Source organism: Microtus ochrogaster, chromosome 4 (assembly GCF_000317375.1).
Source record: "Microtus ochrogaster isolate Prairie Vole_2 chromosome 4, MicOch1.0, whole genome shotgun sequence".
In the NCBI taxonomy this organism is placed as follows: Eukaryota; Metazoa; Chordata; class Mammalia; order Rodentia; family Cricetidae; genus Microtus; species Microtus ochrogaster.
The window spans coordinates 76,345,492-76,358,916 of NC_022011.1; the positions used below are offsets into that span (position 1 = coordinate 76,345,492).

Here is a 13,425-nt window from a genome sequence, read left to right on the forward strand (position 1 = left end):
ACTATCCATTGTATGTGTATACACACACACACAATTGCACACACACGCATATGTATATGCAAAGCTTTCTAATCTTAAAAACTTGTCTTTCCACTATTGCCTGGGGGTTTTCTGGTGCTACGGTAATGGTGTGATTGCCAGCTGAATGAAACGTTATGAGTATGGTGTGAAATATTTTAGTGACAACCACAGATTCTACACAATAGAAATTATTCTCATTCGGTCTCAAATGGATTTTCGGGGTAATTGGTAGTAATCAGGCTAATAATAAAAACCAATCGTAAAATGTTCCAGGAAGAACACAAACAGTAGCCATCTATCAAGATTATGGGACGTGAAAGACACCAAAACAGAGGGTTGTAGAACATATAGGAATCTTTGCGGGTATTTTTAGCAAATCATAGGTGTTTTAATATTACTCTTCGTAAACCCCTCCCTATTTGCTGCTTGATTTCAAAGGAAAATGATGATGTCTAAATAGCCAAACACCTTTGCATTGTTGCCACTGACTGTATGCATGGCCTCTCCAAAGCTGCCAGACAAAAAAAACCCTAAAACACAGGAAAGATAGTTCTAATATCACTACACAATCACAGTTTAAAGATGCTGGACATGCTGAACACTTATATAGGTGATGTGTAGCTGTGAAATCCAGTAGCTTGGCATTAAGTCTAACAAAACAGATGTTCTCTCCATAAAATGAGCCCCAAACATCTGCTTGTTTCACAAACACACACACACACACACACACACACACACACACACACACACACACACACTCCTTAACCTCCAGTCTGTATTGTAAGTCACCATTTCCAGACAGAAGCTCTGCTTCCTTTGAAAGATAAAGGACTGGCAAGCAGTTTACAAATCAAGTGATGCCTTTGGTTCTAATAATTTACATTTAAACATTAGGCTCAAATATGGCAGCACAGAGAGGATTTTCAAATGAAAAGATGACCCGGCAGCTAGATTCTGCCGGGCATATAATTGAATGTGTTGTCAGCTTACCTGATGGAGAGCCTTAGGAATCACAGCTCAACAAAGGCCAGCATCCAAGAAGGTTAGGACGGAGCGTGCCACCCCCTGCAGTTCTTCAGACGTGGGCCACAGGGATTTGCAAATTCAATTTAATTTTTTTTTTATCTGGCGTTCTCTGTGGACATGAAAACAAAGGGACCTTTCCAGAATCCTCTCTGCTTATGCCTCCGCTTCCTGTTCTGAGATTCACTCTATGGTACCCAACATATATCAGAAAACGGCCCTGGAAGGGAAAAAAAAAAAAAGCTGGCAGCACTCAACGTGTTACCGCCATCTACTGGCAGACACACGCAATTGCGCAAACGACAAAACATTCCTATTATTCCACATTTCTTCGGAAGGCAGGGGGTAAACCTGTATGGAAACATTATGAATCATGACAGGTCCCCACGGTGACAGCAGTGAGGTGAGGGTACCTAGCTACCACGCGAGTGTGCACAGACAATCCTCCTCGACGCTATTTTTTCCAAATTTCTAGTTGTTTGAGTAGAAATCATAAATATTTTAAAACCTAGCAATTCTTATTCAAAATTAGATGTTTAGGCTGTCTACTATATTGAACATAGGTTTTCAGAAAGTCTCCCCTAAGTCTGCTCTTTTGAGATGCGGTTTTTTTTTTCAACGTGGAAAATCTGGCCTCTTAGAGAATAGTGTAATATGTATCAGGCATAATTTTTTTCATGTTGTTGTTTATTTTGTTTTGTTTTTATTTTTGTAAAATGCCAAAAGTAATATATGAATGTACAAAAAATCTGTATCTCAATGAAGATCACTAGTTTTGACCGTTGGATAGTTTGGGTGTGTGGACAACCCCTCCCCTGCCCCACTCCCTCCCTGCCCCACCCCCTCTTGGCCCCACCCATCTCAAAAGTGGTGGGGTAGATCTTGGGAGACATCCAACATCACCCCACACCCCCAACCCTTCATGAATACATGCACACTACTGCACAGACCCATATATATGCTACACACACAAGAAATAAATAGAAATAATTCAAATCAATTGTCTATTTGAATGGTAGTCTATTTGAAACCACAAGTCCTCCAAAACACTTAAGAATATCTCTTTCCTTGCTCTCGTCTCTGTCCTTTCTCCATCTTGATGATCCCGTTCCCTCAAGTTTTCCTCCCCTCTCCTCTTCTCCCCCTGTCTTCCTCTTCTGCCCTCCCTACTCCCCCCACGCCCATGCTTCCAATTTTGTCAGGTGATCTTGTCCATTTACCCTTTCCAGGTGGATCTAAGTATGCTTTTCTTAGTATATTTTGATTGAGGGAGCCATTATGGGGCTAGCAAGAAACTTGGCACTAGAGAAATCCCCAGGAATCCACAAGGATGAACCATTAAGATCCTAAGCAATAGAGGAGATGGGGCCTGAACTGACTTTGCCCTGTAGTCAGACTGATGAATATCTTAAATATCACCTTCAACCAGCAACTGATGGAAACAGAGGCGGAGTCCTGCATCAGGGCACTGGGCTGAGCTCCCAAAGTCCAGTTGAAGAGTGGGAGGAGTGAGAATATGAGCAAAGAGGTCAAGACCGTGATGGGGACACCCACAGAAACAATTTGCCTGACCTAATGAGAGCTCACCAACTCCAGCCGGACAGGGAAGGAAACAGCATAGGTCTAAACTAGTCCGTCTGAATATGGTTGACAGTTTATGACTGGGGCAGACTCCGGGGCCATTATTTATCCCTACTGCTTGTACTGGCTGTTTTGGAACCCATTCTCTTTGGAGGGATACCTTGCTCAGCCTAGATGTAGTAGGGAGGGCCTTGGACCTTCCCCCAAAGCAATGTGCCTTACCCTCTCTGAAGAGGGAATGGGAGGTGTTGTGGTGGGGTGGGGTAGGTGAAGGAAATGGGAAAAGGGAAGGGAATAATAAATGAATAAATAAATAAATAAATAAACAAACACTTAAGAAAGCAAATGCTTGCCAGGCATTGAAACACAGGATTACATAATCAAAGTGAAAACATGTTTGTAAGATAAGGGTTTTCTTAAACTGCTACTTTTCCCATTTAGAGAATATTTATCTCAATGAACCTAGCATTTGACAGGCCAGTGAGTTCCCAGGGTCTTCCAGACTCTGTGCTTATTGCCAGATTATAGCACCGCCTCTGAGCCAGGCTTTTTCTTGGGTACTTTCTTGGGTACCGGAGACTTTAATTGAGGTCAAGCTTGCTAGGCTGGTACCCTACCAACAATCTACCTCAAACATCCTTGATGTACCTTTCTAAAGATGGATTTCAGCTACTCCTGATGTCATCCACCCAGCCAAACAAGTCTGTGGTCAAAATAATCTTGCTTCACGAAGAGCAGATATTGATGGAACAATTGCACATCTACATGTAACTATGTGGGTGCCACAGCCAAACACAGGTGTAGCTTTAGAGCAAGGGATGCTTCTGGCAAATATGTGGTCAAAATATGTGTGGGGACAAGAATGCTCATGACCACATGACTGAGAAAAACACAAGTGGACGTAAACCCATAAGGACTCACCAACAGGAAAATGGGTCAAGGAGTGGAGGCATATCCTGGATCCATCAGAGCAACACAAACAAAATAAAGGAATTTCAGGTGCCCGGAGACGCAAGCTGTCTCTCACAAATACCCAGCTGTAGAGAGAGAAGGTTGGCACCCATACTCAAAACACTGTGGTTTTGTTATTAAATTAAAATCAGGGTAAATGAATTCTAATACGAGAAGTAAAGAATACTGGTTTGTCTTGAGATAAGACAGGCAAGCTTGGTGGCGAGGGGTCATTATGTGGGCTGTGTTTCCAATTACATATACACATTGGCGATCGGATGCTTCTCACTCCTTCAGAAGGAAAGGGAGATAAAGGAGAGATGGATGGGACTTTCAGGGCTTCCTGCTTCTATTTCTCTTCTCCTTAAAGTTCCACATTTATGTTTGTATTTTATTCATGTGAAATTTTCTAGAGAAGAGTGTTGCGATTCCAGACTGGGCTAAAACTCATGACCCTCTTGCTCCGGCCTCCTGAGGCACGTAGCAGCACACCTCACCTATAACAGCGTCCTTTAAAATATAAGTATTAAGTGCCAAGATACATTAAAGACGTGTCCACTCTACTCATCCACCCCTACGTCCTTCCCTCTTTCTGTTAGATGTAGAATGATTCCGTCTGCTATTTTAGGTGTGTCCCCAAATTCCTTTTTATTCAGTTGCTTGGCTTCTGTCCTTGAAAACAAAGTTTTCTCCCACGCATTTTCCTTTGTGGGAAACAAACACACGTTAACAGATCTCTTGCTATCCATGACTTTCCAGCCCCGGAGTCAGTGCTGCATTGCAGTCTTCTGGAGATCAATCAAAAGACAAACCCGAGAGGAGCACAGTTTAGTCAATGCCTGATAAATAATATCTCCTAATTAAAGGAACGAATGGTTCTCTCCTGAAAAGACAATCAAAGACTTTCTTAGTTAAGTACACCCCTTTTCTCTGAAGCGTCTTTAAAAATTGAGAAGCATAGATAATGGTCACATTTTTTCCGTTAGAAAAACTGATACACTAAGCAAATGTTAAATGACGGTAGAATTGATTTTAAAACCGTGATAACTGCCACTTTAAAATCTGCTCACTAGAGCGACTGAGAAATGGTTCACACCGTGAATTGTCTGGCAAACAAGCATAAGGTCCTTGAGTCCATACCCTCAGGATCCGCATAAGAAGCCAGGCATGATGCACTAAGCCCACTCTGTGGGTACGGACATAAGGGGATGCCTGAAGCTCATAGTCAGCCAGCCTAGTTGAGTCAGTGATCTTTGAAACATGAAAATGTGGAACAATAGAACAAGAAAAAACACTCAGCATTGACCTTTGACCTCCACATATATGTACACCCAGATGTATGTGCATTTACACACACACACACACACGTGCGCATGCACACACACTCACTGATGCTGAGTAAGTATACAACAACCACACTGTGCTCCACAAACTAAAAGTAATTCACCTGTTCCATAAAATGAGTGTCTATCAAGGACTTGAATATTCCAGGCTTAATTGCTAACGAAGCATAATATATGAATTAGGTATATTTTAATGAGGCACCATTAATATATTTTAACTTTCATTGGGAAGAAGGAATACAGTAGAACATATTCAGTTTCCATGTGGCTTCTAATGGCTGAACAGCCCCACGACTGCAGTGTTATCTTGAGCGACTATGCCCTGGCGGTTAGTTCTGTTGCTTCCATGTGAAATTGCTTCCCTTTACTGTCATGATTATCACAATGTCCCTCTAACACCTGGGCAACTGCTAATTACTCCAGTACACCCGGTTAGGGTAATGAACTTGATATCCCGTTGTGCTTCCCATAAATGACTTAGGAAACCTTTTCTTTATCCCCTAGAGACCACTTCAGCAGCATTTTCCTCCCCCCCCCCCCACAACACTGTAAATACTGAGCTCTTCCCAGCTGTCACCACCACGTTCCTTCCCAACACTACGGGTTCTTCGAACACGAACACCGCGGCTTCTCAGTGCAGTTTTTCTTCCTTTTTAACTTGTTTTACAAGGTGCCGAGAACACGGCAGGCACCTTCTATGACAGCACCATGATGCTCCTCATGTTATTGTGTTATAGGCCTCGCCCATTTAGAGAGACAGTAGCAAAGCCTGGCTGCCCAAGGACGGGTTAGAACAAGCACCGTCTTGTTTTGAAGAGACAGACAAGATGACTCCCCCACCAGTCACGCACAACAGTCTGTATTTCAGTGCAAAGCATCCGCTCAAGGGCTGCATTTCCCAGATCTACATGCATTAGGTGTGGAAATGAGTCATCCGTTCAAATGACTAAGTACTTGCAGGTGCCTGTAAGTGCCCATGGCTTATGGCGGGGTTTCATCAAGGAGAGGCAGGTGTGAGAAGGGCAGGTCCGTGTTGCAGGAGCTGTACACCTCTGCAGCTTTCAGGAAAGGCTGCTGGATAATCTGTTTCCCCATGTGCCCACACTCGCCACTCTAGGGTTTTGTGACTAAGCAACAGGCCCTTTCATTTTTCCTACACAGACTTTGTTAGGATGACAGTGTCACACTGTCGGATCATCCAAGCTAAAGGGGGAAAAAAACACACTATTATTTCTCCCATGAGGCTTTGCATCCATTGCTAACAATAACAAGAAAGCACATAATCCAGGTAGACAGTCTCTCATTCCATCATTTAATATTTAGTGCACAGAAGAAACTATGCCCTATCTACACGTGATTAAGTTACTAGGTGAAACACTAAGAGTTTAATTCTGTATGTTCTGTGTTTTGTTGTTGACTATCGACTTGCCTCATCATTTGAACTGGCTTTGTACTTTTACCATGTTTTATATTCATTCATTATAAAGTAATCGTAACTCAGTGCATGCTTGGGTAGGCCTTCATTTTATGGAAGATACATTTTTATTTTTTATTTTTCAAACATGAATTTCACTGCTACAATACCAGAAAATTACTCAGCCTCCATAAGCTTACTTTATTAATGAAGAATGTAATTTGGAAAGAGAGGCGGGTCCTGGTGGTCTAACCCAGATGTGAACTTGGACTTGCTATGAATGATGCATATTTTCTGCATATTCTCTGAGCTGTCATTAATGTCCTTTGTTTTGCCCTTGTTTTCTCTTGGTTGATGAAACACCTGGATTGGGTATTTTTCTTTGGGAGTCGAAGCAAGCAGTATAATTCAAGATAAGGACTTCCCTTCCTTAGTGGCCACACAGTGCAGCCGAGTACCTGGAGAGATTGCTTCCTTGGCATTAATCTTGACTGTGCACATGGGCCGTATGTTCAGTCTGCAACCTACCTAAGCAAGAAGTAAATATTTGCTTTTATTATACAAACATGCTTTACTTCAATTTTGATGCCCTACTCCACTGAGTAGCAAAAGACTCAAAATATTATTTTCAAGGCTTATCTCTCCTTGACTGCCAAAGGCATAAATAATTAATATGCCATTTTTTTCCCCTCCAAACTGCCTCTTCAACCCAATTCTTTCTTCAGTAATGAAATCTCAGTAGACTGCAACATTCTTATCCTAAATTTGCTCGTGTGTAATCAGGAACAAGTTGTTCAACTTCTTGAAGATGTAATTCTGGTATCGTTAAAATAAAGACAATACTGCAACCTAGCTCAGACTCTTGTGTGGGTTAAAAAAGAGAAAAAGGATGTGACCTACTTAACACAGGACAGTCGTTGCCCCCAATAAATATGGGCATTCCATTTTCAATCATATATTATTATTTTAATTATGGCCCCGTAGTTGTGCAGCACTGTGAAACTGGGAGATATCTTTGTTTCCTTGCTTTTTTGTGTTTAACTTCTCAGCACAGGCACCTTCCGTTTATCAATCATCTTATCACTGCTTTGGCATCCCTGAGGGCCTCCTGACTTGTCCTTACAGATTCTAAAATCATTCCCTGGTTGTCGGCCCAGCCCAAAGGAAGCCCGCCATTTGGCTGGCATGCTAGCCGGAACACCACAATCAGCAAGCTCTTTGGCTCATCAGAGTCTTTAAGAGACTCTCAACTCCTGCTTTAGTAAGTCAAGTCAGCCTCAGCCCTCTGAACCAAGTCCCTGCGCCCTGGAGCCATAGTTCTCATCTAATCAAACAGATGTGGAAAGCTGCTTTTAGAGCAATAAGGGGATGTTTATCATGAATAAGTCTCTAAGTGAATGTAAGATACTTTATTTTACCATGAGTATTGGGTTTCACAAAAAGATAACTGCATATTTGATGTAGGAAAATAATATCATAAAATTGGAAATTTGTTCTAAAATGGCAGAAATAAGAAGACTGACTAAACAATTTTGATTAAAAAAGAAGTCTCAGTAATGACTGTATGTGGCGATAAAGGCTCTAGACTCCTTTCTCTGTTTTTGAGTGTATAGTTTGTATAATAAGTTAGGGTATAAAAGATAATGAATTGGAAGACCCGTTGCCTGTGCTACATCTGACATTTGATTAAGAACATTCTTCCCCACAATTCTTAAACACATCCTCCTTCTTATGATTTATTGTGTGTACACATGTAAAGTGATTTTTAGATTTGTTAGGTCATTTTGATAGCTTATAAATATCTGAAAGTTTTAGTGTCCTAGTGATCTTTGTAATCACTGAGTTGGCCACTTGTGTACACAGCATATGGTAAATAATTATGGAAATGAACATTGCAATCCACTGAATTCCATGATGATCACCCAGGAAAGGATTCTTTTCTCACAAAGAAGGAACGCTCACTGTAATCCTGCAGCATCTTAAAAACCAAAACCTAGTGAAGAAAGTGACAGGGTTGGATGGGGTAAAACTATGAACCACTGTCAGCAGAGTTCCAATTCTAGAAGCTTTAATGGCTGTAAATAGAGACAATTACTTTCGAAATGAAGAACAAAGGGTTTATGGATAATGGCTCTTAAAATTTGCCCCCAGGAAGGGGGCAGCAGCTGTTGAGGGAGAAGGAGTCTCTAGTGAAAGAGCACATGCATTTTAAGGGTCGAGGACAGAAGGAACCTAGAAGTAATTGTACACATGCAAAATCTGGCTCCCCGGAAAATGACCAGCAATTTACCATAGGTCTTATCCACTTGGATAGGTTCAAACAATTCTTCTTTCTCCCTTGGTAATTGGTATCAAACAGCTTTAAAAATATTTTAGAGCCCAACGGTGTATTTGTTTTACTTGTAGTTGATATCTGGCAACATGAGTGATTTTTTTTTTATTTTTAGATTTATTTTTACCTTTTTTTTCTTATTGTTTATTTACTTTATTTTATGTACACTGGTGTGAAGGTGTCAGATCCCCTGGAACTGGATGATCCCCTGGAACTGGATCTTCAGACAGTTGTGAGCTGCCATGTGGGTGCTGGGAACTGAACTCGGGTCCTCTGGAAGAGCAGTCAGAGCTCTTAACCACTGAGCCATCTCTCCAGCCCCGAGTGATTTTTTTTTTAAGATGACTGTTTAGCTTCCAGGTAATATCTAGCTTGATCCCTCTGAGAGTCCTGTGTTGGAGCATGTGCTGTCTTCAGTAATAGAGACTACCTTAAAATTCTGGAAAGCAACCCAGGGCAATAGTGTATAGTTTTGGGTTTTCTGTTTGTTTTGTTTTTGCAGAAGGCCATGTCCATTGGACTCCCTGAATTAAAAACTTACAAGGAGGGGGTTACTTATGTCTAAAACTGGGATTTTGATTAAAAAAAAAATCTATAACTCTTGGGTAGCAGTGTCAACACAAATGACATAATGGTGTGTGTGTGTGTGTGTGTGTGTGTGTGTGTGTGTGATAATTTCAGTTAACAATAACATGTTTTCTACAAACATCAGTGGTGTCATTTATCTGTCCTTCTTCCCTCTCTGTATTTTGCCTCTTCCTTCCTCCTTCCTTCCTTCCTTCCTTCCTTCCTTCCTTCCTTCCTTCCTTCCTTCTTTCTTCCTTCTTTCCTTTCTTTCCTTCCCTCCTTCCTTCTTTCCTTTCTTCTTTCCTTCCTTCCTCCTTCTTTTTCTTTCTTCTTTCCTTCCTTCCCAGACTAACTGGGCCTTCTCCATTTTTCCATTTGTAGCACCAGTGTTTGCAGCATAAATTCTACTGTCTAGTGCCTCCCTTCCGCATGCCATACTCCCTTCTCTCTCTGCTTGCTTCTGTGGTTACTCCATGTTCCATCCTCACATCTGAACATTTGGAGCTAGGAACTGCAGGAACACATGGTGTTTGTCTTTCTGGGTCTGGGTTACCTCCCTGACTAGTTCCATCCGTTCACCAGGAAATACCTTGACTTGACGTTCTTAGCTGAGTAGACCTCCACTGTGGACGCAGCACACCTTTCTTTACCCATTCATCCTTTGAAGGACGTGAAGTTGTTTCTGCTTCCCGGCTATTGTGAATGGGGCAGCAATGGGCATGCATCCGTATCTGCACGCAGGGTGTCAAGACCTTTAGTGATATGCCAAGGAGAGATATTAATGGGTTATACGGTAGATCCGGTTTTAGCTTTTTGATTATTCGCACTGATTTCCAGAGTGTCTGCACCATTTTGCAGCTCCAGCAACAGTGAATAGGGTTACCCTTTTCATACATCCTCATCCACATATGCTGTCAGTTGCTTTCTTATCTTAGACATTCTGACTGAGCAGGACTTGAGTTCAGTTTGCATAGCTGTGGTCCGTAGCCTATTTTTAATTGGGTCCTTTGTATTTTGTGGTTTCTTTTTTTTTTTTTAGCTCTGTTCTTTGCATATTCTGGATGTCAATTCTCTATCAAATGTATAGCTGGTGAAGCTTCTCAGCTACCTGTTTGAGAACTAGTTCCCATAGTACATTCTAGAAGGTGCTGTGCAAACTGACAAGGGAGAAAAGTCATAGTCCTATGCAGCTATGATGCCTATGAACTTCAACAAAGACCATAAATGCAAGATAATCTTGATGTTGCAGTAGCGGCACTTATATTTGGGGGATAAGCAACAGCCATGTAATTGAACTTAAGGCCTATTTGATAGGAGGGGATATGTGCCCATTATATAAGGATAGCCAACTATCTATGTCTGGAAAGGCCAGGGCACCTAGAAGAAAATCTATTACTACCAATTATCCTAAGCCAGTCTAACTGCTAACTGCATTCTAAATATGCATCCTTATACCCATAGATAAGTTTAGATCTCATTCCTGATCCAAGAAGCTCCCTTTTGCAACAAAGACCATTATAGAAATCCACTCCTGGTCGAAATATAAAGAACAACTGACCCCATATGTCCAATGACAATTGATACACTTACAATACAGTCTCTACACCCCAGGCTCACAGAACATCCAGGAAGGAAGACAAAGTGGAAAAATTGGAAAAGCAGAGGACCAAGACATCTGCTGCAGGATTGTATCTTCTACATATGACAGGAAAGCTGTGCCTGTGAAATCTCAACAGCATAATGCCTAAACAAGACCTGAACAATGGCAAGACCAGTTTACATGTCAGTGTAGATGAAGGAAACCTCAGAAGGCCCTACCCTAGATGAAGCACTCATATACAACTAATGACTGTAGACACAGGGAGAATCAATCTTCCCCCAAGGGCAAAACTCCTAAATAGGTATCCTGCACCATATGGCTAGCCTTAAAAACATGTGTAAGGGCAACAAGAGACGAAATCAGCAGGTTGCATTTATAAGTATGTGTACATACATGTCTGCAACAATAATCAAGAAAAAGAGGTCATGAACTTGAGAGGGTAGGTACGCTACAGGACACTGCACTGGAGCAGTTGAAGGGAGGAGATGAAGGAAGAAATGATGTAAGGGCAAGATTCATACACGCAATTCTCAAAAACAACTCTTCAAAGCTACTTGGAAGGAAAAAGTAGTACCTGTACCATTCCTTAAAAGATTCGCCAAGCTACGGACAGATTTCGTGCCAAATTGGCAATGGTTAGCCTTCTAGAAAAATCCCTTTCCTCTGTCACCGACAAAGACAGGTGGCCTGGCTTTGGTCCTTGTTGGTGTGTGTCTCAGCACACCTGGCCTCAATTGTTCAGCCTCAGCTGGAGGGGTAGGGTGACACGGAACTGTCATGCAGCAAAGGAATGGACTTGGAGCTGTGGTTTGCTCCTGTCCCCCCTCCCGGCAGCCTGACTGAGTGGGTGGGCGGGCAAGGACTAAGGGAGGCTCAGGAGGGAGCCAAACAGAAGCACAGATAATGCAAACAGAGACTTTAGAGTCAGAAATAATTCCTGGAATTAAGACCCAGTAGTTAAATGCTGGTTAACACCAAGGCAGGTGCTCCATCTTGGCCGGACGATTGTAAGCACTTGGATAAGCATTGGTTGCTGATTTATTCTCGCTGTTGTAAGAGTGTCGGTTTCCAGCCTTCATGGTGAGTTCACTAATTGACTCTGTCCAGCCCCTTCTTTATTTCTTTATTTATTTCCTGATAAGATTGCAGCTGAGAAGGTAGCAGCAAGAGGTAAAGGATGATTTATGGCCCACGTTGTCTGTGTAGACTTGGAAATACCAGTAAAAGGAGATAGCCTGACCAGCTCTATAGCTTCCCTATGGAAAACGGGAAGAATTGTCTTTCATCTCTGAGGTTTGATTATCAGGAGAAATCAAAGGGATCTTTTCAGTGTGTTTTGTGGGCAAACGAAATCATGTATAAAATCACTAGGAAAGGCAATACCAAGTCAAGAAAATTCTTTTAAAATGGCAGGGAATAATTTCAGACAGTGACGTGGATGCCTTGAACATAATTTTTGAGGCATTCATTTCCTCAAAAAAAAAAAAACAATCAAATAAGTACAAGATGGTGGCACAGGAGAAAGAGTGGCATGTTCCCTGGTCCCAGGGAGCTTGCTGCACACAGAAGCGGGTTGTCAGCCTAGCCAGCCAGACTTTCAACATGCTGTGTGTGGGAAGGCAGTGTATGCACAGGTGTTTCGGGACCCCGGATTGGGACTGCTCTTCTCCATGTGTTACAGGAACAGCCTCCAAACTGGGAGAGCAGACTTAGAAAATGTAAATGTCCTGAAGTCCGAGACACCGCAAAGGATGGTGTCTCTAAGGCATAATAATGTGCACTTCTAAAAAAAAAAACCGCTTAAAGAAATTGCATGCGTCTATTTTTGTATCTGTTGTATTTGGTGGCTTTGTGGACTGTAACTGGCTGAACCTGGATGCAAAAGGAAGAAAGAGGAAAAGTTAGAAAATCCTCATGGAATTAAAAACGACAGGGAGGGGATGTACTTTGGACACATTCACGTCCTGCTCTCCAAATGCTGGCATCAAGAGTTAATGAAGGCACAAGCCTTTAACCCCAGCTCTCGGAAGGCACATGCAGGTCGATCTTTATAAGTTCAAGGCCAGCCTGGTCTATTTGTCTACAAAGTGAGTTTCAGACTCTGTCACAAAAATAGGTATCCATTTCTCCCCACAGCTGACTACATTTTCTCCCATGCTTCCTTAACTTTCTGCGCATGGAATATTCTAAAAATGATGACTGATATCCAGCAAGATTGAAAAACAGTGAAAAATCCTACAATTTACTACCACATGGCAACTACAGTCCCAGGAAAGACTCCAGCTGAGTCAGTCTCAGAGGCTAAGATAATGTGAGACTGGCTTCAGATGGCCAAGCCTGGGTCATGTGACTATTTCAGAGAAAGGAGCAGAATCTGCTCACCTGATCAGCTGTCCTACATGCAGATAGACAGTCAGGAACCTGTTGGGACGGGGAAACTCTTCTTATATGAGAGTATTTATTGAATAGTGCCTCATGGGTTTATCTTAAATAATACTTTTGATTTAAGATCACGGTGCAGTAGTTGCTGAGAAATCCCATCTGGACGGGTGAGTGTGTGCTATCCAGGGGTGGAGTGTCCCGGAAGAGAGCA

General features: G+C 42.1%; 1 protein-coding gene across 8 annotated transcripts in view; it reads right to left on the minus strand.

Annotated features, from left to right (window-relative positions):
* Window positions 1-1,232, minus strand: part of Scn3a (sodium voltage-gated channel alpha subunit 3) — a 106,267-nt gene extending 105,035 nt beyond the window's left edge. For all 8 annotated transcript variants that reach the window (XM_026778813.1, XM_026778811.1, XM_026778810.1 and 5 more), the window contains exon 1: window positions 1,012-1,232. The gene's annotated coding sequence lies outside the window, so the exon portion shown is untranslated. The remainder of the gene's footprint in view (window positions 1-1,011) is intronic.
* Window positions 1,233-13,425: the final 12,193 nt, after the last annotated feature.